The 20901-nt window shown below is 42.3% G+C and overlaps 1 long non-coding RNA gene across 1 annotated transcript; it reads left to right on the top strand.

The window, feature by feature from the left end:
* The first annotated feature begins 17767 nt into the window (after positions 1 to 17767).
* LOC110724171 lies at positions 17768 to 18891 on the top strand. The gene is made up of 2 exons (XR_002511880.1): positions 17768 to 18133; positions 18621 to 18891. It is a non-coding gene; the product is annotated as an uncharacterized LOC110724171 (long non-coding RNA).
* Positions 18892 to 20901: the final 2010 nt, after the last annotated feature.

The raw sequence follows: 20901 nt of genomic DNA on the forward strand, positions 1-20901 counted from the left end.
ATTGGGTGAAACTTGTATGATTGATTAATTGTGATTAATTTGGGAATTGTGTTAATTAATTGTTGAGATTAAAGTGATTAATGAAGGTTTGCATGTGTGTAATTCGATTAGGCCTTGAGAATTATTCTAGATTGCATTGTAATTGCTAATGACACGAACAATTGATTTAGGAATTGCGATTATCGATTAGTTTTGATTGTGATTCTCTTGGTTTGTTATTCATAGTGAACCCTAGCTTAACAATTAGGAGATAGCTCTTTGATTCCAATTGATTGCTCCTATCGTTAGTCATCACAACCTTTGATGGGCATGATCTTTCCAAGTTGTTGCAATTGACATGATTACTTGTTGATCTTCGTTCCTAGTGTTTTATTTCCTTGGTTACTTGTTTTGTTAGTTGTTAGTATTCTCTCTTACCTTCGTCTTCGACCTAGCTTAGGCGCATAATTGAAAGTGCTTGAACATTACCGTTCCTTTGGGTTCGACCCTTGACTTGCCTCTATACTTGTATTTAGGTTTGTTAAGTATTTATAAATTTAGTTTGACCAAGGGAAGATTAGATAATGACCTAGTTTACGGCTCTATCATATAGGAGCTACAAAATAAGACTTAATGCATTAAGATGGTTCAACCGGGATTGGCAATGCGTGTGAAATGTGAAAGACTATGAAAATCTTTTTTTTTCCAAATATCATAACAATTAGATACTTTAAAAGCAAGGGAAGGAAAATTAAAAATATTAATGTACATAAGCTTATTTTATTTGAATAAGAGAGATAGTGCTACTTCATGTATGTCAAGTTTCTAGTAGCCTAATGCATTATAGATTTATAGGAGGAAGTTAACACTAGCCATTTGTTGATAGGTGATAATAAAACAAATAAAGTTTGGACCTAAAAAATAATTGAGAATTTGAGATACTTCATTCCATAGCAAGCAAATAGTACGTATTACTTCTATTAAAATAAATAAATAAAAAATTAGTGTGTATTACTTGAGCGGATTAATAATTGATAATTTGAGATACTTCCATAGCGAGCAAATAGTCCGTATTACTTCTATTAAAATAAATAAATAAATAAATAATTAGTGTGTATTAGTAGAGTGGATTAATTCATTCCTTTCAAATTAAATAAAATTAGAATGTATTACTTGTGTCTAAATTCCACCTTACAGAGCTTGAATTAATCTAAGCTTGCTTTTGCTTGCTGTGAAAAAAAAAAAAAAAAAAAAAAAAAAATAGTTGAATTACCTAAAAGTTTTGTGATCGGAAAATTAAAATTGAAACTATCAAATTATTTTATGAATGCAAAATAATATATTGTACGAAGTATAACTTAAAATAACTTCCTATTGACCCAATCATAATACGCTTAATTTTTTTATCTTATCAAAGATCAATAGTTTTCTACTGAACAAGCACTGTCATAATGCAAAACAATAAGCGCAAATTGTATCAAATGTATCTCACACATTACATCAATAACACTTTGATAAATAAATTCACCAAGGGACTCGAATCTAACCACTTAGAACTGATCCCTGATTCTGGATTAGACCAAATGATGAACCGGTTAGAGCATAAAGCAAACAAATCACCTTTTATTACTAATTACGTTAATAATTAGTACACTACTAGCTTCATTTCCTGCAATAACAAAAAATCAACAACAATTAGATTCACTCAACTTTATTTCTCGACATACAACAACAATCGAAACACAAACGATGTGCTCAAGCCGATACTAAGACAATGTACATAGTTTACACTAGGTACATAGTAATAACATATAACTTAGACTGTTGTGGGATTATTTGATTTGATAATCAAACACGTTTTGTTGTCTTTTCGAGCACCTAAACATGAGATTGTGCTTGCATCTATAATCCTTATAATCTCATAGTTGTACTTGAGGGTTTGGGACAAGGGTTAATAAAGGGGTTCATTCGGTCAAGGATTATTTGAGGGGTTACTCGATCAAGGGTTACTTGAGTGGTTCGAACAAGGGATACTCAAGGGGTTCACTTGGTCAAGTATTACTTGAGAGGTTACTCGGTAAGGGTTTACTCGAGTTACTCATTCAGAATTACTCGATAAGGACTAACTCAAGTAACCCCTGACCAAATAACTTGTGTAAACTCAACAACTCGAGTAACCCCTAACTGAGAAACTTGAGTAACCCCGACAACTCGAGTAATCCCATATCGAGAAACTCGAGTAACCCTTGTTGCACGGTACAACAAGCTGCATACAAAAATTTGTGATTTTATAATATAAAGTATAGTTAATAGGATATATTTATTTATTCGTAGGTAAGAGAAATAATAATAAAAATAAATTTGTAAATGGGGTTCGTAAAAGAGAAATAATAAAATAGTTGTGGAAACTTACCAAAGAAAGTAGTGTTGCAATTATTGTGAAACGGACTGTGGCAGGGTTACATGATGAATTAGTCGAGCAAATCGGTTAGTGGTTACTCAGTCAGGGTTATTATGTCAGGAGTTTGTTTAGGGGTTACTTGAGGGTTTAGTCAAGGGTTACTCAATCAAGGGTTCGGTTAAGGGTTACTTGAGGGGTCCAGTCATGGATTACTCGAGGGGTTCAGTCATGGATTAGGGGTTACTCAAAAAGGACTAACTCAAGTAATACCTGACCAAATAACTGGAGTAACCCCAGCAACTCGAGTAACCCTAGACCGAGAAACTCGAGTAACCCCGACAACTTGGAGTAATTCCATACTGAGACACTTGAGTAATCGTTGCTGCACGGTACAACATGCTACATACAAAAATTTGTGATTTTATAATATAATACTTCCTCCGTTCTATTAATATTGCAAGAAGGAGGAAATTACGCATCCCGAATCACATTTTATATGCTAAATATCTATAATTGTGTAAGAGTAAAAATTATAAAAAGTTGATATTGTGAAAGTATTTTATGAGACGAATCCAATAAGATCCCACATGACTATATTTTACTTGACGTTTAAATTTATATTAAAAGGTCAAAAAAGAGTGATGAACAGTGCAAAAAGTCCATTGTTGCAATATTAATAGAACGGAAGAAGTATATAGTTAGTGGGTGTAGACACCCATTTGTGTCTCCCCAAAACCAAACCCAGTGATGAATACCTTTCACGTCGAACCATAATCGAATGAGGTGAAAGTGTGAAAAGTCTAGTGTTGCGGTTAGTTTTTGTTAAAATTCTTTCTTTCTGTTTTCGAAAACCCACTCTATTTTATGAAAACGTCCATTCCAGTTTAGTTTGGTCCATGATAAGGGTCCAATAATGGTGTATTTGGATGGGGCTTGAAAAAAACTTTCCAACGATATATTATAAACCCAATTCCGATGGATAATGAGGAAGTTATGGCCAAAATACTAAACTGGGCCCAAACCGGATTTTACCTACGACCCAATGATCATGAGGAGGGTCCAAAGGTTTAATCCTATTCCTAAACTAATTAGGATTGATTAGAATCTTCTATAAGTTTCTAAAATATCTTAATTATCCTTTTTTGAAAAGATTAGATTAAGGAATTTGATTTAAATATAAACTTCCCTTTTTTATAAAACTTTCCTTTTTAAAAGTCCTAATTCTATTCGGATTTAAACATGTTCAAAGACAGTCAGATATTATTTTCGTGCCTCATAATTTTTATCCAAATTTTAGATGGTTGGATATATCTTGAAATTATCTTTCTAATTATATATTATAATAATAATTCCGAGTTATAACGGAAAAGATATGAATAAGATATCAAACTCTATCCAAAACTGACACCGTCTCACTATTTCGTTAATATCCTTTATTCTATAACATATTTTAATCTGATTCTAATTCGATTAGAAAGTAGACTTCAAGATCTTTCCAACGACATCTTATTCATCTTATTCCGATTCCTGGATCAAAAGATATGATAAAAACAAAATCCGCAAAAACTGTTGTCTACGAGTTTTATTTCGATTCGAATTTGGATTCTTTTCTTAATTATTCGACCCTCTTTTTTCCTATAAATAGAGGTCATATCTCCCATTTTTCAATCACCAACTCTCATCAAGATTTTCTTGATTATTCTCTCTCTTTTCTAAACTTTTTTTTCACATACAAAATTCCGCATTCGCAAGATCTAGAAACACCTAGCCATATTCGAAGTTGTCTTCGCCCTAGACGTGAAAGGTTTTAATTTCTGAGGGTTTGGTCCCAAATCTCTATTTCAATTATTTTATTTAATTGCTTCGGTTATTATTTTTCCTTGAAGTTACTAACGCGTGTATTTTGTTATTAGAAAGAGGTACGAGGCATCTAAGTAAGTACTTTATTGATTAATTGATATTATGATGTAGAAATCATGTTTACATTGTTATTATGATATTCCTAGTATCATGTCTACGGTAACTTTAATATTAAATATGATTCCTGCGATGCTTCTGATTAGGGGATTTTTATCCACCAATCACCGTCTGACAAGTGGACCAACCAGGTTCCGCCACGTGTCATTCACGAAGGCCAACAGGAGCTTGCCACGTGTCAATCACAGATACGTCCTCCACGGACCACTTAAGACACGCCATGTGTCCACCCATGCCAAATGGGACAACCGGCCATCAAGGCCCAATTCAGTCTAGAGGCCCGATCAGCCCTAGGTTTACCTTAAACCTAGAGAGTTGCACGCTTCCCAAGGCTATAAATACTCGATTAATCCTCATTAATCGGGGACCGAATAATTAAGAGATCAAGCAGAGAAGAACAGACTTATTAACAACCGGCTAATCTCGCTAACAACGCAGATTACCAACACTAAGCACTCTCACCTAGAGAGATCTCATTACCTTAATTTCTGTATTGATTACTCCTTAATCAGGTACTAACTTGACCGTTGGAGGCGGAGCTCTCAGGAGTCTCCGTTATTTTGCAGGTACAGGCGTCCGGTTCCAGTCTCGGAATTGTAACTCTCCCGCAGGACATCAGAAAACCCCGAAACATTTGGCGCCGTCTGTGGGGAGAGTACTTCAGAGAATGGCATCCAAGTCTGTACCGATTCCAGAAGAGAGGCGTCCCCTAGACGACCCTCAAGTTCAGTCGGACCATGATACCGAAAGTGAATTTGAAGTTGAAACTCATACAGCTCCAGACGGGACCCTAAGGGCCCGACGTACCCGTCATACCGAAATGAGGGAACGGGAGTATCTTCAAACAGGAAGCGAGCCAGCAGGCGCACCGCTTGCTCGGCAACAGCCGACTGATGGGTCTGCTCCCATCACAAGGAACGAACTCATGACCTTCATGAGGGACTTCAAGGGAGAGATCCAAGAGTTGATCAACAAAAAACCGCCTGCTTCAGTCAAAGAGCAGTCGGCCAAGAAACCTTCCACTTCACTAAAGAGGAAGCCAGTTCAAGGGCGAGAGGCGACTCCCCATCCTAAATCCAAGAAGCGGGAGCCGTCTGCTCTTGATTTCACAAAACTCCGTTATCCTACGGGAAATAGGAAACCGGTTCGTCATATTCAGGCGGACGGGTCAAAGCAAACGTTCACAGATGCTCGGCACCTGCTAGAGCAGAAGAAGAGTGACCGATTATCAGAGTCGGCTTCTACTTCAAATTTTCAGGACAGTTTGCGAAATGCCTCGATGAGGCCAACTCAGTCGTACCATGAGAGTCAGTCAGGCGGCACCTCCCGTCAGTCCGGCTTTCATAGTGCCCAGGCGGTACCAAACTTACCATTTGTGCCGCAACAACAGTATTTTATGCAGCCACCTCCATTTGGTGGACCTGCAGCAAAAAACGTCCAACCTATGGACTGGCAGCTACGGCTGCTTAGACTTGGTGAACAGCCGTCGGCCTTCTCCAAGGAAATTACTGAAGCCGCTCAGCCGGCCAAAGTAAAAAATATTCTAGTAGGCGCCTATGACGGCACTACTAACCCAGAAGACCATCTGATGGCATTCACCAATCTGATGTACCTTCAAGGGTTGGATGACCCCACCTGGTGCAAGTGTTTCCCAGCGACTCTCAAGGGAATCGCACAGCAATGGTTCGGCAACCTGCCGACTGGTTGTGTAAACAACTTCAGGACGCTTGCTTACTTATTTGCCTCCAATTTCGCTATGAACATCCCTGCGAAGAAAACGACCCTTGATTTGGGAACAATTCAGCAGGGCGAGAAAGAGGGGCTTCGTTCCTACATCAGGCGGTTCAACCTGATGAGAATACAGATTCAGGGGTTACCGGATGAGGTAGCTTATACTGACTTTTTTAGAGGTCTCAAAGACGGGTCTACCTTCAAATTTGATTTAGTTCGAAAAAGGGTGGCGACTCTTCAAGAGGCCTTGATTGAAGCAGAAGCCTATATACAGGCGACTGATCTGTGTACGATAAAACAGTCGGACGGGAAGAGGTTCGACAACAGAGAAGGACGACAGAAACAGTCGTCCAACAAAGATGAAAAAAGAAAAGAGGTCTGGGCGGCTGATTCCTCTAAACAGCCGGCCCAGAAAAAGAAAAAAGAATTCAAACCATACTCCCCAAAGTATGTGTTTAACAAGGATAACCAGTTTATCCTAAAAGAAATAAAGGGACGGCTCTCAATTGAGAAGCCGCTCCCCATGAAAGGTTCTGCGAGCAACCGGAACCAAGACAAAATCTGTGCTTATCATGATGACATTGGTCATCACACCAATGACTGCATCAGTCTCATGCGGTACCTAGACCGCTTGGCTGATCAAGGTGATCTTGACACTTATGTCAAGAAATCTACGGGGAATACTTCCTCAAAAAAGCAGTCGGCCAAAAAGAATCAACAGGCCGACAGTTCCGATACAGATGATGCGGTCGTCTACACCATTGCAGGCGGCTTCTCAGGAGGCGGCCCCACTATTAGGGGCAACAAAGATAATATAAGGCGGTTAGATGTAAATTCCGTTCACCAAGAACGGCCGTCTAAATATACATTTCCTGAGATTGTCATCACTGAAGAGGATCTAGGAGGAATAAGGGGGCCGCATGACGACCCTCTCGTTATTGAATGTAAAGTGGCCAACCAGAGAGTTGGTCGAATCCTCATAGATACCGGGAGCTCTTCAGATCTTATCAGCAGCAAATGTCTGTCAAAACTGAAATATCAGACGGACTGCATACATCCGGCCTCCCACCCTTTAATAGGTTTTGGAGGAGGAGTCGTCCACCCACTGGGACGAGTAGATCTACCCATCCGCCTGGGCGAAAAAGGGGAAGGACGACACATGGTAGTCCGGTTCCTAGTAGTAGAGGAACTCTCGGCCTACAACATGATTCTGGGTCGACCAACCCTGAATAATTCCAAGGCTGTTATAATCCCGTCACTTATGCTGCTTAAGTTTGAAAGGGACAATGGAACAGTCGGCTCCCTAAGGGGAGATCAGAGGATGGCCCGAGAGTGTTATCTCTCGGATGTCAAGCCCACTGTTATGGCCACTGGGTCAAGTGGAGAAAAAACAGACCTTGACAATGTCAAGGAAAGTGCGCCTGTTCAAGAAACAGGCGACAAAAAGAGAAAGGCACCCCAGACTGAGTCCGCAAGAAAAGCAAGAAAATAGCAATCATTGGCAGAGGACCGGCCGGATGAGTTCCGCCCTCAGCCGGCTGGTGAGCATGCGGACCTGATATTAGACGACTCCCATCCTGACCGAACAGTCAAAGTAGGGACGACTGCTCTGAGAAACCTTGGGGACGACTTTCACAACCTGTTGAAAGAATACAAGGACATCTTTGCATTTGAAGTCCATGAAATGCCAGGCATTAGTCCTGATCTGGCAGTACACAAACTCGCTGTGGATCCGAAAAAGAAGCCGGTACGACAAAAGAAACGGAACCATGGTGAAGAAAGAGGTCAGGCGGCAGCCGCCGAAGTCAAAAAATTACTTGATGCAGGGTTCATTCGGCAATGTTACTTCCCAGATTGGGTTGCAAATGTGGTACTTGTTAAAAAGCCGAATGGCACCTAGCGAATGTGTGTAGACTACACAGACTTGAACAAGGCGTGCCCCAAAGACAGTTACCCTCTGCCTAAAATTGATAACCTGGTCGACTCAACAGCCGACCATGCTTTGGTGAGCTTTATGGACGCCTACTCTGGTTTCCATCAAATTCCTTTATGGAAGAAAGATCAGGTGAAGACGGCCTTCGTCACTGATCAGGGGTTATACTGTTACACGGTCATGCCGTTTGGTCTTAAGAATGCCCCGGCCACTTTCCAGCGAATGATAAACACTGTGTTCTTTGATCAAATTGGGAGAAATGTCGAGGCATATATTGATGATATGATTGTCAAGTCTAAACTTCAGAAAGATTATCTGTCGGACTTCCGAGAAACTTTCTCCACACTCAGGCGGCACCATGTCATGCTCAATCCCAAGAAATGTGTATTTGGAGTTGAGTCTGGGAAATTTCTCGGATTCCTTATCAACCAGAGAGGAATAGAGGCGAACCCTGAGAAGGTACAGGCGGTCATTGACATGCAGTCGCCTCGTACCGTCCGAGAGGTTCAGAAGTTAACAGGTTGTCTGGCGGCCTTGGGAGGATTCCTAAGTCGATCAGGCGACAAATGCCTATACTTTTTCCAGGCAATTAAGAAAAAGGCAAGGTTTGAATGGGGGCCGGATGCTGAGGCTGCCTTCCAGAAATTAAAGGTTCACTTGCATTCCTTGCCGAGGCTGGTCAGCCCTTTGCCCAAAGAAAATCTCTACATGTACCTGGCCGTCTCTGATCATGCGTTAAGCGCGGTGCTCCTTGCTGAAAGGGACGGCTGTCAAGTTCCGGTCTACTTTGTCAGTCACGTACTGAAAAATGCCGAGTTGAGGTATCCCCTAGTGGAGAAATTTGGTCTTGCACTCTTCATGGCTGTTAAAAAATTGAAGCCCTACTTTCTGGCACATGCAGTCGTCGTGTATACCGACCAACCGATCAAGCGGCCCCTTACCACCATGGAGTCCTCCGGACGAATGATCAAATGGGCCATAGAAATGCAGAGTCTCGAAGTTACTTTCGAGCCTAGAAAAGCAGTGAAGGGGCAAGCCTTTGCTGACTATTGTAGAGATGACTCGTCCTCCTGACTCTCAAGTTCCAGACCAAGTCTGGAAGGTATATGTGGACGGAAGCTCTACTTCAAACGGTTGTGGAGCAGGCGTCGTATGTCAATCTCCAGAGGGCGACAGGTTCGAGTATGCTCTACGCTTCAGTTTCCAGGCTTCAAACAATGAGGCAGAATATGAAGCTTTACTAGCCGGGATCCGCATGTGTAAGGCGGCAGGGGCAAGGAAAATAGACGCCTGTTCTGATTCACAACTGATAGTGAGTCAGTACAATGGCGAATACGAAGCAACACATCCGGCCATGATCAAGTATTTACAGGCGGTCCGACAAGCAGTCGGCTCCCTTGAGGATTTCCATCTGATCCAAGTGCCGAGATCAGAAAACAACCAGGCAGATGCACTTTCGAAATTAGCATCATCCGCCTCCTCCGATACTCCTCGAACTGTGTTTTGGGAAGTAATGGAGAAGAGAAGCATCGAGGAAAATCCTATTGGAATTCTAGACAGAAGCTCAACCTGGATGGATTCAATCAGGGCATATCTGACAAACGGTACACTGCCGGATGATCCTCAACAGGCGGCAGCACTGAAAAAACGAGCCTCCTGTTTTGAATTGATACAGGGAGAACTTCACAAGAGGGGGCACCTTCAACCCTTCTTAAAGTGTGTTACTCCTGAAAAGGGACGAGAGATACTAGATGATCTTCACTCTGGTTTCTGTGCTTCCCATATAGGTGGTAGGATGCTTGCTCAAAGGGCAAGGCGGCAGGGCTACTTTTGGCCTACTTTGGAAGCAGATGCAATGGAGATGGTGAAAAAATGTGACAAGTGCCAAAGGTTTGGCAAATTAATTCACCGTCCGGCTACTGACCTCACTACCATTCACAGCCCACTACCGTTTGCTAAGTGGGGCATGGACATTCTGGGTCCATATGCGCCTGCTACAGGCGGCAGAAGGTATATACTTGTTGCCGTTGACTACTTCACTAAATGGGTAGAGGCGGAGGCTGTAAAGGGAATCAAGACGAAAGATGTAATTTCATTCATTTGGAAAAACGTCATCACTCGGTTCGGGGTTCCCATGTCTATGGTTTTTGATAATGGTCCCCAATTTGAGACGCCTGTTCTCAAAAGCTGGTTGGGAGACCAAGGAATTGCACATTACTTTGCATCTGTCGGCCGTCCACAAGCAAACGGCCAGGTAGAAGCCTTTAATAAAATCATCTCAGATGGTCTCAAGAAAAAGATTGAACGAGCAGGCGGCCTATGGGCAGATGAACTACCACATGTTCTTTGGGCCATTAGGACGACTGAAAAAGGGGCGACTGGAGAAACTCCCTTCCTCCTAACTTATGGTGCAGAAGCTGTTCTTCCAATAGAACACTACGAGCCGACTCTTCGGGTAATGCTATATGACGAAGAGGCAAACTGGGAAGCTATGCGCCTGGCATTAGACTCACTTCCTGAAAAGAGGGGCAATGCTGTTTTGCGCCATGAGATCTATCGCCTGAGAATGACCAGATCATACAACAAGAAAGTACACAGGCGTCCACTCAAAGTAGGGGACTTTGTACTTAGAAAAATGGAAGCAGTTGGTAGGGCTAATGAGTCTGGAAAACTAACTCCCAACTGGGAAGGACCCTACCGCATCTATGCGGAAGTCAGGGACGGTACCTACCGTCTGGAAACACCAGACGGACAACCGTTGCCCCGAACCTGGAACGTAGATAACCTTAAAAAATATTTTTTCTGAATGATGTAAAGTAAAGAGCTACTTAATAAAGTTTGCACTTACTATTCAATATTGTATTACGAGGGGCATGCCGTCTGTACCTTTACAGTCGGCTACTCTCCATTGAGTTTCACTCTTTATCTTTAGAGGGGCATGCCGTCTGTTCCTTTACAGTCGGCTACTCTCCATCGAGTATTTTACTCACAATACTTAGCTAAAAAGATTAGGGCCTGGCCGATCCTGTAACTAACAGGCGGCTACCCTTCTTTTACTTAGCACCTACGTTCACCAAGAACTTACCAAGGCCACCGGCCGAATGATCAGACCAGGCGCCAAGCCACCTGATCAAAACTACAAAACTAATTCGACCTGTCCCAACATCATAGCAGGCGTCCGACGGCATCCCTCCGGATGAAATTCGTCGCAGAGAGCAGCTCCCTTTTGGGTGGAACATTGTTCTATAAACTAATTACACGGCACCTATACGACTGTCCCCAAGGGCAACCACGTAGCCGTTTTTGAGACAAAGATAACTCTATCACTAACCAAACCAATGGTAGCAGTTGACATCTGAGTCAGATAACCGCCTGTATTACTTGGGATAAATGCAGGGGGTACCTATTGAGTTAATAGCCAACAAACATTGGCGAATCAAGGGGTCTAGCCGGCCTACGCCGCCTGGTACCTCTACTTCTCAAACAAAAGTGACGGCGACTGAGTAACTCCAAAGTTAACTCATAGTCACTCCTTCAAATTTGGTATGGAACCGAAAAAGTTTGGGTCGTCCGCCTGTTTTAAACAAACAAGGGCACTCGAACCCTTATTCCTACTGGATAACCTATTGAGTTAATAGCTTACATTGGTGAATCAAGGGGTCTAGCCGGCCTACGCCGCCTGATACCTCTACTACTCAATCAAGATTGTGACAAAGACTAAGTAACTCCTATGTTAACTTAATAGTCACTCAAACTTAGTATGGAGCCTAAAAGGTATGAGTCGTCCACTTGTTATTAATAAACAAAGGCTCTCAACCAATACTCTTGCTAGGTTAACAAATAACAAATTAAAGGCCAACATTGGCAATAAAGGGAAACAACCGGTACCCGCCGCTTGTTTTCCTACTTAATTCCTTGGCTACTAGGTAATTCTATTTACTTGGTCAAATTGAATAAAGAGTTCGAATACCGATTGATTAAATGGCCGACTGATCATCTATCCTGGAAACAGACAACCAGTCGTCCAGGGGCATAGGCGGCATACTTACTATTTGTACCTGTCTTAACGTTCGGCCATACACAACAGTCGGTCTAGTGAGCAAATTTCAAATACTTAGACAAATTTGAACCAAAACAAAATATTTGATTAAAATGAGCCGGCCATAAAAGACCAGCAGAATATTCAAAACCCCGGCCCCCTGGCCGGGTAATTACAAAGCAAACGGCACGCAGGCCGTGAAAAAAAAAAAAAAAAAAAAAAAAAAAAAAAAAAAAAAATATACTTAAAGCTTAAGAAGGGGGCAGTTCAGTATCAGCAGCAGCCGCCTGGTCAGCACTCTTCTTGCTGGACTCGGCCTTAGCTGCACCATCTTTTGATGCCTTACCCCCAAGTGGCACAAGCGCCACAACCGGCTCTTCCTCCTCCAACGCAACGTCCAACGCCTCTTCTTCAGCAGCCGCCAGGATCTGTTGATTATATATTTCCGAACACTGGCGGTACGTTCTTTCCCATGAGGCAAAGTCGGCACTGGGGAACAGTCGTTCCCAGGTCATGCGTTGGATTTGGGCAGAGTCTTCCACCATCTCCCGGACGAGCTCTTGTTTCTCTTGCTCGGCCTTGTCCGAGAGCTCTTGGGTGAGACTCTTCTCCTGGTTCACCAGGCGTTCTTTTACGTTAGCCAAAGATTTCTCCATGGCTTCGTAAGAGTGCATTTTTTGGCGAAGGGGTTTCAGCTCGGCTTTAAGGTTGGTGACGGTCCCTTCCAGCTCGTCAACCTTCTTTTGGGCCGCCTCTAGCTGAGCCCGAACAGCGGCGGTCGCCTGCGCCTGATAATAAAGAAGATCAATGGTCAGTACTTCATTTTGGGCAATTTGAAACATTGCCTTATCACAGCTGGAGGCGGCCATAGCCTTTGCGGCCTTTACCTCTTTGTTTTTCCGATCAATCGGCTTGCGAAGGCTGTTGACTCGGAGCAGGGCCTAAGTACAAAGAAAAACAGGCGTCAGTTTCCAATCAAAAGAGTTAACAGGCGTCCTAGAACTCAAAAGCTCAAAAAGGTGCTAAGTATACCTCAGCTAGGACCCCTGAAATTCCATCGAGGTCAAGGGTGCCGGCACCCTTGACCGCCTCCCTGTCAGATGGAGGAACTACTCTAACCATAGACTTGGCTACCTCAACCAAGTCTAGTCCCTGGGGGCCGGCTGCATTAAGCGAAAGGAAAAAACAAGTTAGATCTAATCAAGAAGGAAGCAAGGGTGAGTTTTAACAAGCAAGTGTCCATACATCTAGGCGGCCCCGCCTGGGTTTTTGAAGAAGTGGCCGGCTGCTTCTCAGCCGCCACTGTTTTCCTGGAAGACCCAGGAGAGCTTGCAACAGTCGTCCTCCGGGCCTTGGGGTCCGGCTGTTGCGAGGAAGAAGCCCTTGGAGTGCCAGACTGAAAACAAAAAGAGTTAGTATATGCATAAGACAACTAAAAGGAGAAGAGTTTTCAAAGCTTACCAAGGGTGCCTCCTTGCTGGGGGAGTCGGCATACGACTGCTTCATTAGCGAGACCCGCAGCATGGCCGCCGCAGTCTTAGATGCTGTTATTTTACTCATGGCGTCGGCTGAAAGAAATAAACAGCAAAGTTAGTAAAAATCCCAAGTAAACAAAGCGTGAAAAAACAGAGTATTCGTCAGGCCGGCTACCTCTAGAGCACCGACTGCCGAGGCCACAGGCGGCCAAGAAGTACTCGTCATAGAGCCACTTGAAGCTCGGGACGCAGTTTAGGGGTACTTGCTCTCGTACCCCTGAAGTAGAGTTCACCCTAGTCTCTACTTTGAAGAGTCCTTTGTCTAGGATCTCTTTTTTAGCTTTTGGGGGAACAGGCGGCATGCTGCGACCGCCTGCGAGAAGAGGCGGATCCCTGTTCCACTTGTTAAAACGTTTGTTCAGCTCCGTGTCTGAACTCTCGATAATAAGGAAGGTGTTCCGCCAATCCTTCCATTTGTTTGCCTTACCTCTCGTCATGAGGTAACCCCTATGGCTTGTTAATTGATACCAGCCGGTACCTCCCGACTTAGGGGTCCGGCTGAGATAGTTCATGTGGGCGAAAGCCTCAAAACTTGGCTCCACCCCGTTCAGTTCGCACCCGGCCACATAACCGAGTACGTTTACCCAAGAGTTGGGGGCTAACTGCCATAACCCCAGATCATACCCATCTAAAATCCGCTGAACAGCCGGATGTAATGGGAAGCGCAGTCCAGCTTTGATGGCCGCCACATAGCAGCCAAAGCAGCCGTCACCATAGCTGGTACCAGCCGGCCAGACGACAGTATCTTCTGGATCCGGCACAAACAGTAAATACTCCGGGCCCATTTTGTGGTTAGCAATAAAGCTCGCCACGTTGTCTCGCATGGTTGCAATCCGGCCCCGGGGCACCCTGCAGTAGTAGGGGGCGTTTTCCTCTCTGTAAGAGGCGGACGGCTCTGCCCAATTATCCCCCTTCTCCACTGCGTGAGAACTTCTCGCCTCTTGTAGGCGGCTATGTTTTTCTTCTGAGCCAGAAGAACTATGGTCAGAAGAGCTGGATTCGGACTCGTCCCCTGACGAGTCCGAAGAGGACGACTCCTCCCCTCTCCTAGAGGGGCCCGCCTCCTCTCCCTTAGAAGGAGCAGAAGGTAAATTAGACATGTCCACGGTAAGATGGGAAGGGAACACCTTGGTCCCTCTCTCAGAACTGTCAGCTTGACAGTCGCCTCGTTCTACATCTGGCGCCTGGTCAGATGTTTCACTAAGGAGCACCCTTTGGGAGGAGCCGTCTGAGTTTGATATCATAGCAGTCTTTTTTGTTCTGGCCATCACGTTCTGCATAGACACAGATTCAGTCGGACTTTGTATAAAGGGCAAAGATGGGTCCAGAAAAGGGCAGGCGGCACTCCTAGTCCTAGATTCAGCCGTCCCCGGTGACCGGCTGATCACTAACTTAGGGCGTGTCGTGTGCTTCCATGGTGCCATTTCAAAAAATAAAAAGAAAATTAAGAGTAAGAGAACTAAGTTACCTGAACGGGTGAAGGTTGATGAAGTCCTGAAAGTTCGGGTCAGTCGGCTTGTCAGAACAGGCGGTAGGCAGAAAAAGTCCGAAATGTCAGAGCAAGTTCAGGGGTCCGAATGTTCTCGCAAAAGTTCTCAAATGTGAAAATGACCGAAGTCAGCACTTCCTTTTATAGGCAAAATGAGAAGGCGAAGGGTCGCTTCCGAATTCAAAATTTGGGCGGGAAAATCTCTCGGCCGTCTGCAAGGTGACACCTGTAACGGGCCGTCGCCTGTCACCGTGCGACACCTGTCACAGGCGACACGTGACCAGTCGCGTGCCACCTGTGAGGGGCAAATGATTAGGGGATTTTTATCCACCAATCACCGTCTGACAAGTGGACCAACCAGGTTCCGCCACGTGTCCTTCACGAAGGCCAACAGGAGCTTGCCACGTGTCAATCACAGATACGTCCTCCACGGACCACTTAAGACACGCCATGTGTCCACCCATGCCAAATGGGACAACCGACCATCAAGGCCCAATTCAGTCTAGAGGCCCGATCAGCCCTAGGTTTACCTTAAACCTAGAGAGTTGCACGCTTCCCAAGGCTATAAATACTCGATTAATCCTCATTAATCGGGGACCGAATAATTAAGAGATCAAGCAGAGAAGAACAGACTTATTAACAACCGGCTAATCTCGCTAACAACGCAGATTACCAACACTAAGCACTCTCACCTAGAGAGATCTCATTACCTTAATTTCTGTATTGATTACTCCTTAATCAGGTACTAACTTGACCGTTGGAGGCGGAGCTCTCAGGAGTCTCCGTTATTTTGCAGGTACAGGCGTCCGGTTCCAGTCTCGGAATTGTAACTCTCCCGCAGGACATCAGAAAACCCCGAAACAGCTTCCTATGTTCTTCCTAATATTTATGATTGTTAGTATCATGTTAGGGTTAAAGATTTGATTTTTATTGCTTAGTGACATGCTAGGGTTTGTTATTAATCTTGTTAGTATCATGCCTAGGATCTTGCTATTTTTATTATGCTTTAATATTAACATGAACATGATTATGATTATAATTGTTATAATTTATGATGATTGTGAATATTATTGTTATTATTATTTTGATGATGATTATTTTATTTATAATTATTATTCATGATATTGATTATTTATTATGTTGCTTGATTCTTATTATTTATTGCTTGATCACACCTTTTATGAATGTTTAAAGGGAATTTGTACTTGTAATCACGCTTAATAAGATAATTAATAATCTTGTTAGGGTTAATTGTGATTATAATTCAAGTGATCACCAATAATAGTTTATTTGTGCATTAAATTCAACCGACATAGATAAACAGGTTTAGGGTTAATCCTATTGATTGTATGTTAATCAGAAAGCGCACATGAATACGAGCAGAATAAAGTTGAGGCCTATTATTAGGGAAGATTCAATATCTTTTAGGTTGGTTTTGTACCTTCATCCCCGAACCCTTATTTGGTTCATGACCTTATGGAGTTGACGATCTCTTGGATCGTTAAGAGGTGTAACCTTCACCTCGTGAATGGTTTACAAGTTCCTAAAAAACTTGTTGGCAGCTCTTTTGCTCTATCTTTTTCCCTTTTGGACGCCACCGTACTTTAGTGTATGATCACAGTGGGGTTCAAGCTAGTGGGATTTAAAGCTTGAAATTATTCCCTACAGTGGGATATATTTATTTGTTCATAGGAATAAGAAATAATAATAAAAAAAATGTGTAAATGGTTTGGTCATATGGAAATAATAAAATAGTTGTGGACTCTTACCAAAGAAAGTAGTGTTGAAATTATTATAAAGCAGATGGTGGCAGGGATTACCTGAGTTATTTTGTCAGGGGTTACCCGAGTTAATCGGTTAGGGGTTACTCGAGTTACTCGGTCAGGGGTTACTTGAGGGTTTAGGATAAGGATTACTCGAGGGGTTTAGTCGGTCAAGGGTTACTTGAAGGGTTACTCGATCAAGGGTTACTTGAGCGGTTCGGATAGAGGTTACTTTAGGGGTTTAGTTAGTCAAGGGATTCTTGAGAGGTTACTCGGTTAGGGGTTACTTGAGTTATTCAGTCAAGGGTTACTCAAGGGGTTACTCAGTCATGGGTTACTCAAGCTACTTGGTTAGTAGTTACTCGAGTAACTTGGTCAATGGTTACTCGAGTAACATTCTATACACCATGCTTACATATTTACAAGTATCATCCAAATGCTTCATTTTTATACTTCATTTTTACTCACTTTTATATATTTACAAGTATCATCCAAATGCTAAAATAATACGCTAAGGTATATTCCTTCTTAGACAACAAAATAGATATCTACTTACAAATTCTTATTCTATATTCAACGAGATTTATAATAAGTAAATCAAGTCAAGACATATAAAACATGCAATACTTAAAATTCGTTACAATAACACGAACTTCCATAATACATCTAAGTCAATAATACATACACTACTACAAAAATAGCCAAAGAGACCTAAGATAAGAGACCGCTTTATTAAATAACGGGTCTCTTTGTTTCAAGAGACCCAATATTAAAAATAACGGGTCTCTTTGATACAATCTTAGGGAGGTGGAAATTAAGAAAGACCATTTTTCAAAGATAACCGGTCTCTCTTGATTTTTTCATTTTTAATATAAAATTGGAGAGACCAGTTTTCTAAAAAAACGGTCTCTGGACCTACACCTTAGACCGCCTATTTAAGTTAGGCAGTCTCTTGCTTTTTTTTCCAGCTTTCACGCACTTTTATTTTCTTTTCTGTCACATTATCTTTAATCTCCTTTACCCCAACGGCCCAACCCACTCCTTAAAAACCCTAGCTTGCTTCTTATATCCACTATGTCTATTCCACTTCTTCCGCAACCACCTCTCATCTTTGCACTTCCATTACTCTCACTCACACTCCTTCATCCATTTTCTCTCCTCATCTCAACCTTTACCACCAACAACTTCGCCGCATACATCACCGCTTGTCGCACGGCAGCACCGTTTGCAATCAGCTTGTCATTCCCTTGCTCTGAACATTCAGTACTCTCTCTTTGGGTTCAAAGGTTTGTCTCTCTCCCCCATCTTCATCTTTTATATCTTTTGTATAATTATTTTCTGAATGAATTGATTTTCGATTTTCGATTTGTGGGTAATTTTTCCTTCTGTAATTTATTTGGTGAATTGGTTTTGAATTTTGAAATTTTATTTTTTGAGCAAACTCAATTTTCACATTTTTAGCAAACTACCAAACGGAAGAGTATATTGAAAGTGAAAGCCAGATCTCATTTCAAAATTTATTTTATTTATCTTATCAATTAAAGATGACTCATTTCAGCGAATTTGTTTAATTTCTTTTATTTTTCGCAAGTTATAAATGATTTTTATCAATTCAATGGGGGTAGAGTAGTTTTTTTAGGGTACTCCGTCATCTATATTGTGGATTTTTTAATTTGCTTTTGAAATTCTAGATTTGGATGTTTTTTTTAGGTGGAGGTAATTGTTATCTACAATTTTATTTCGGTTAAGCTAACTTTTATATGTTAATTGCAGCTTATTATAATCATATCGTTCAGTTCATATTTGAAGCTAAAGACGAAGATCTACACGAATCGGTTGTTAAAGTTCGCGATGAAGAAGATTAATGTTTTTTTTTTATTTAATTATCTGGGTTTCGCATAATTTGTACTTTGTACCATGTACAATATATTTAGGATGGCAATTTTACAATACATGTATAAAAATCAATTGGTTATTTTGATGAATTGTAATTTAAAATTTTTAAATTACGTTTTGAAATCAAATAAATAAGCTATTTTTTTTTTATTTGTGAATGACACCGAGAGACTTGTGAAGTGAGAAAAGTGGTCTCTCTTTTTAAAAACAAAAGTCTATGAAGTAAGAAAAGCGGTCTCAGCCTAACATCAATAACTAGTTTTAGTTTTCTCTTTCTAGAGACCGCCTATCAGCAATAGGCGGTCTTAGTTTTTTCATTCTAGAGACCGCTTTTATTAAAGCAGTCTCTTAGTCAAAGAGACCACTTAGGTAGAGATCGCCTCTAAAGCAGTCTCTTTGGCCCTTTTGGACGGGTCTCTTTAGCCTTTTTTGTAGTAGTGATAGGAAAAATTGACAAAAATAATTCCAACTTTTGGCCGTTCGCTCAAAATAATCCCAACTTTAGATTATTTTTAGGAAAAATTGATTCTAATAATCCCACCTTTGGTCGGTTCGCTGTTAATAATCCCACCTTTAGATTATTATTTAATAATGCCACCTTTATAGGGGATCTTCTCCTGTTGGTCCCTAACCTGTTGATAACCGGTTTTTACAGGTTAATATGCCATGTGTCGTGTTTTAATTGGTTGAAAAATAAAACCTAAAAAAAAAAAACTGAAAAAATAAAAAACAAAACAGAAAAAATAAAAAATAAAAAAACAAAACTGAAATAAAAAGAAAAAAAAACCCACCAGCCACCTCCTCGACTCCACCCACCTAACCTTACCTCAGCCCCACAAAAACCGGCCGGCCGCCACCCAAACCCGTGAAATGGCCGGTCGGAACCCCCCATTACAGAAACCACCACAGCCACCACCGACCAAAATCAACCCCCCAAATCATCTCCTAACCCGAATCCCATCCCCCAAAACCACCACAGCCACCACCCTAAAGTCCCACCCAACCGCCGAAACCCCCTCTACTCGCCGACAATCCCCTAAACCGCCGTATACCACCGGAAATCCCTGAAACTCTTACCCAAATTCAACCTCAAGCCATCTCTTGAAATAAATTCATTGTTTTTTTTTAATTCCTTGAAATTAAGGGCTTCGACGGTTTTCATGGGTGAGGGTTGGAATAGAGCCAGTTTTTGTCGGGGAAAGGTGGGAACGAGGTTCAGGTGGTGGGGATGGGGGTTCAGCGGTGGAGGAGGGGCTGCCGGAGGTCGGGGTTAGGGACCTTAAGGTGTTCGTTGGGGCTGGCTTGGTTTTTAAAAAAAATTTAGGTTTTTTTTTTACACCATTTTTTTACCAATAATTTAGTGACATGTGTCACTCAAATTTTTTTTTAAAAAAAGTTTACCCGTTGTTCAGGTTACCGGTCATGAGGGACCAATAGAAGAAGATCCACTATAAAGGTGGGATTATTAAATAATAATTTAAAGGTGGGATTATTAACGGCGAACCGGTTAAAGGTGGAATTATTAGAATCAATTTTTCCTTATTTTTAAATAATCCGAACTTTAGGGTTCATTGGGTGGAAAAAAAATTATTACTAAAATAACACCAAACTAGCTTTCCAACCCACGAACCACCCTCCCCACCACCAGAGTCCGACTACCCTCCTCCCACCGACACACCCCAAGCCACAAGCTTCTGCACACCTCTCCTCTCCAACGTAATTCCACCAATGCCAACACCTTGCTGCTACTACCAGCAACCAAGCAACCCCCATGATCTCCAACATCGCATCAGCAGCTCCACCCAACTTCACAGCCCACACAGCCACACCGCACCTAGCAACCCACCAAATCGCAGCCTTCACCGAACAAACCCTTCATCATACTACCGCCCAAATTACCTCGCCAAACTGCACCCCTCAATTACAGCAGCCCTACAACCATTATTGCGGCCAACCACCTTAAAAGCCTGACCACCGCAGCAACCAGCTCCATCTCGCCGCAACTATCAGCCCTTAACCGACCACTAATATCCAAACCAGTCTTCTCACACCGTTCCCACCATTTACAACCAGCTCTGCCCAAAAACCTACAACCCCTGCTCGCTACACAATTAATCACTTCCGACCACCCCTTCACAAATTTGCAAACGATCAAGCA

This window comes from Chenopodium quinoa, unplaced genomic scaffold, assembly GCF_001683475.1.
Source record: "Chenopodium quinoa cultivar QQ74 unplaced genomic scaffold, ASM168347v1, whole genome shotgun sequence".
In the NCBI taxonomy this organism is placed as follows: Eukaryota; Viridiplantae; Streptophyta; class Magnoliopsida; order Caryophyllales; family Amaranthaceae; genus Chenopodium; species Chenopodium quinoa.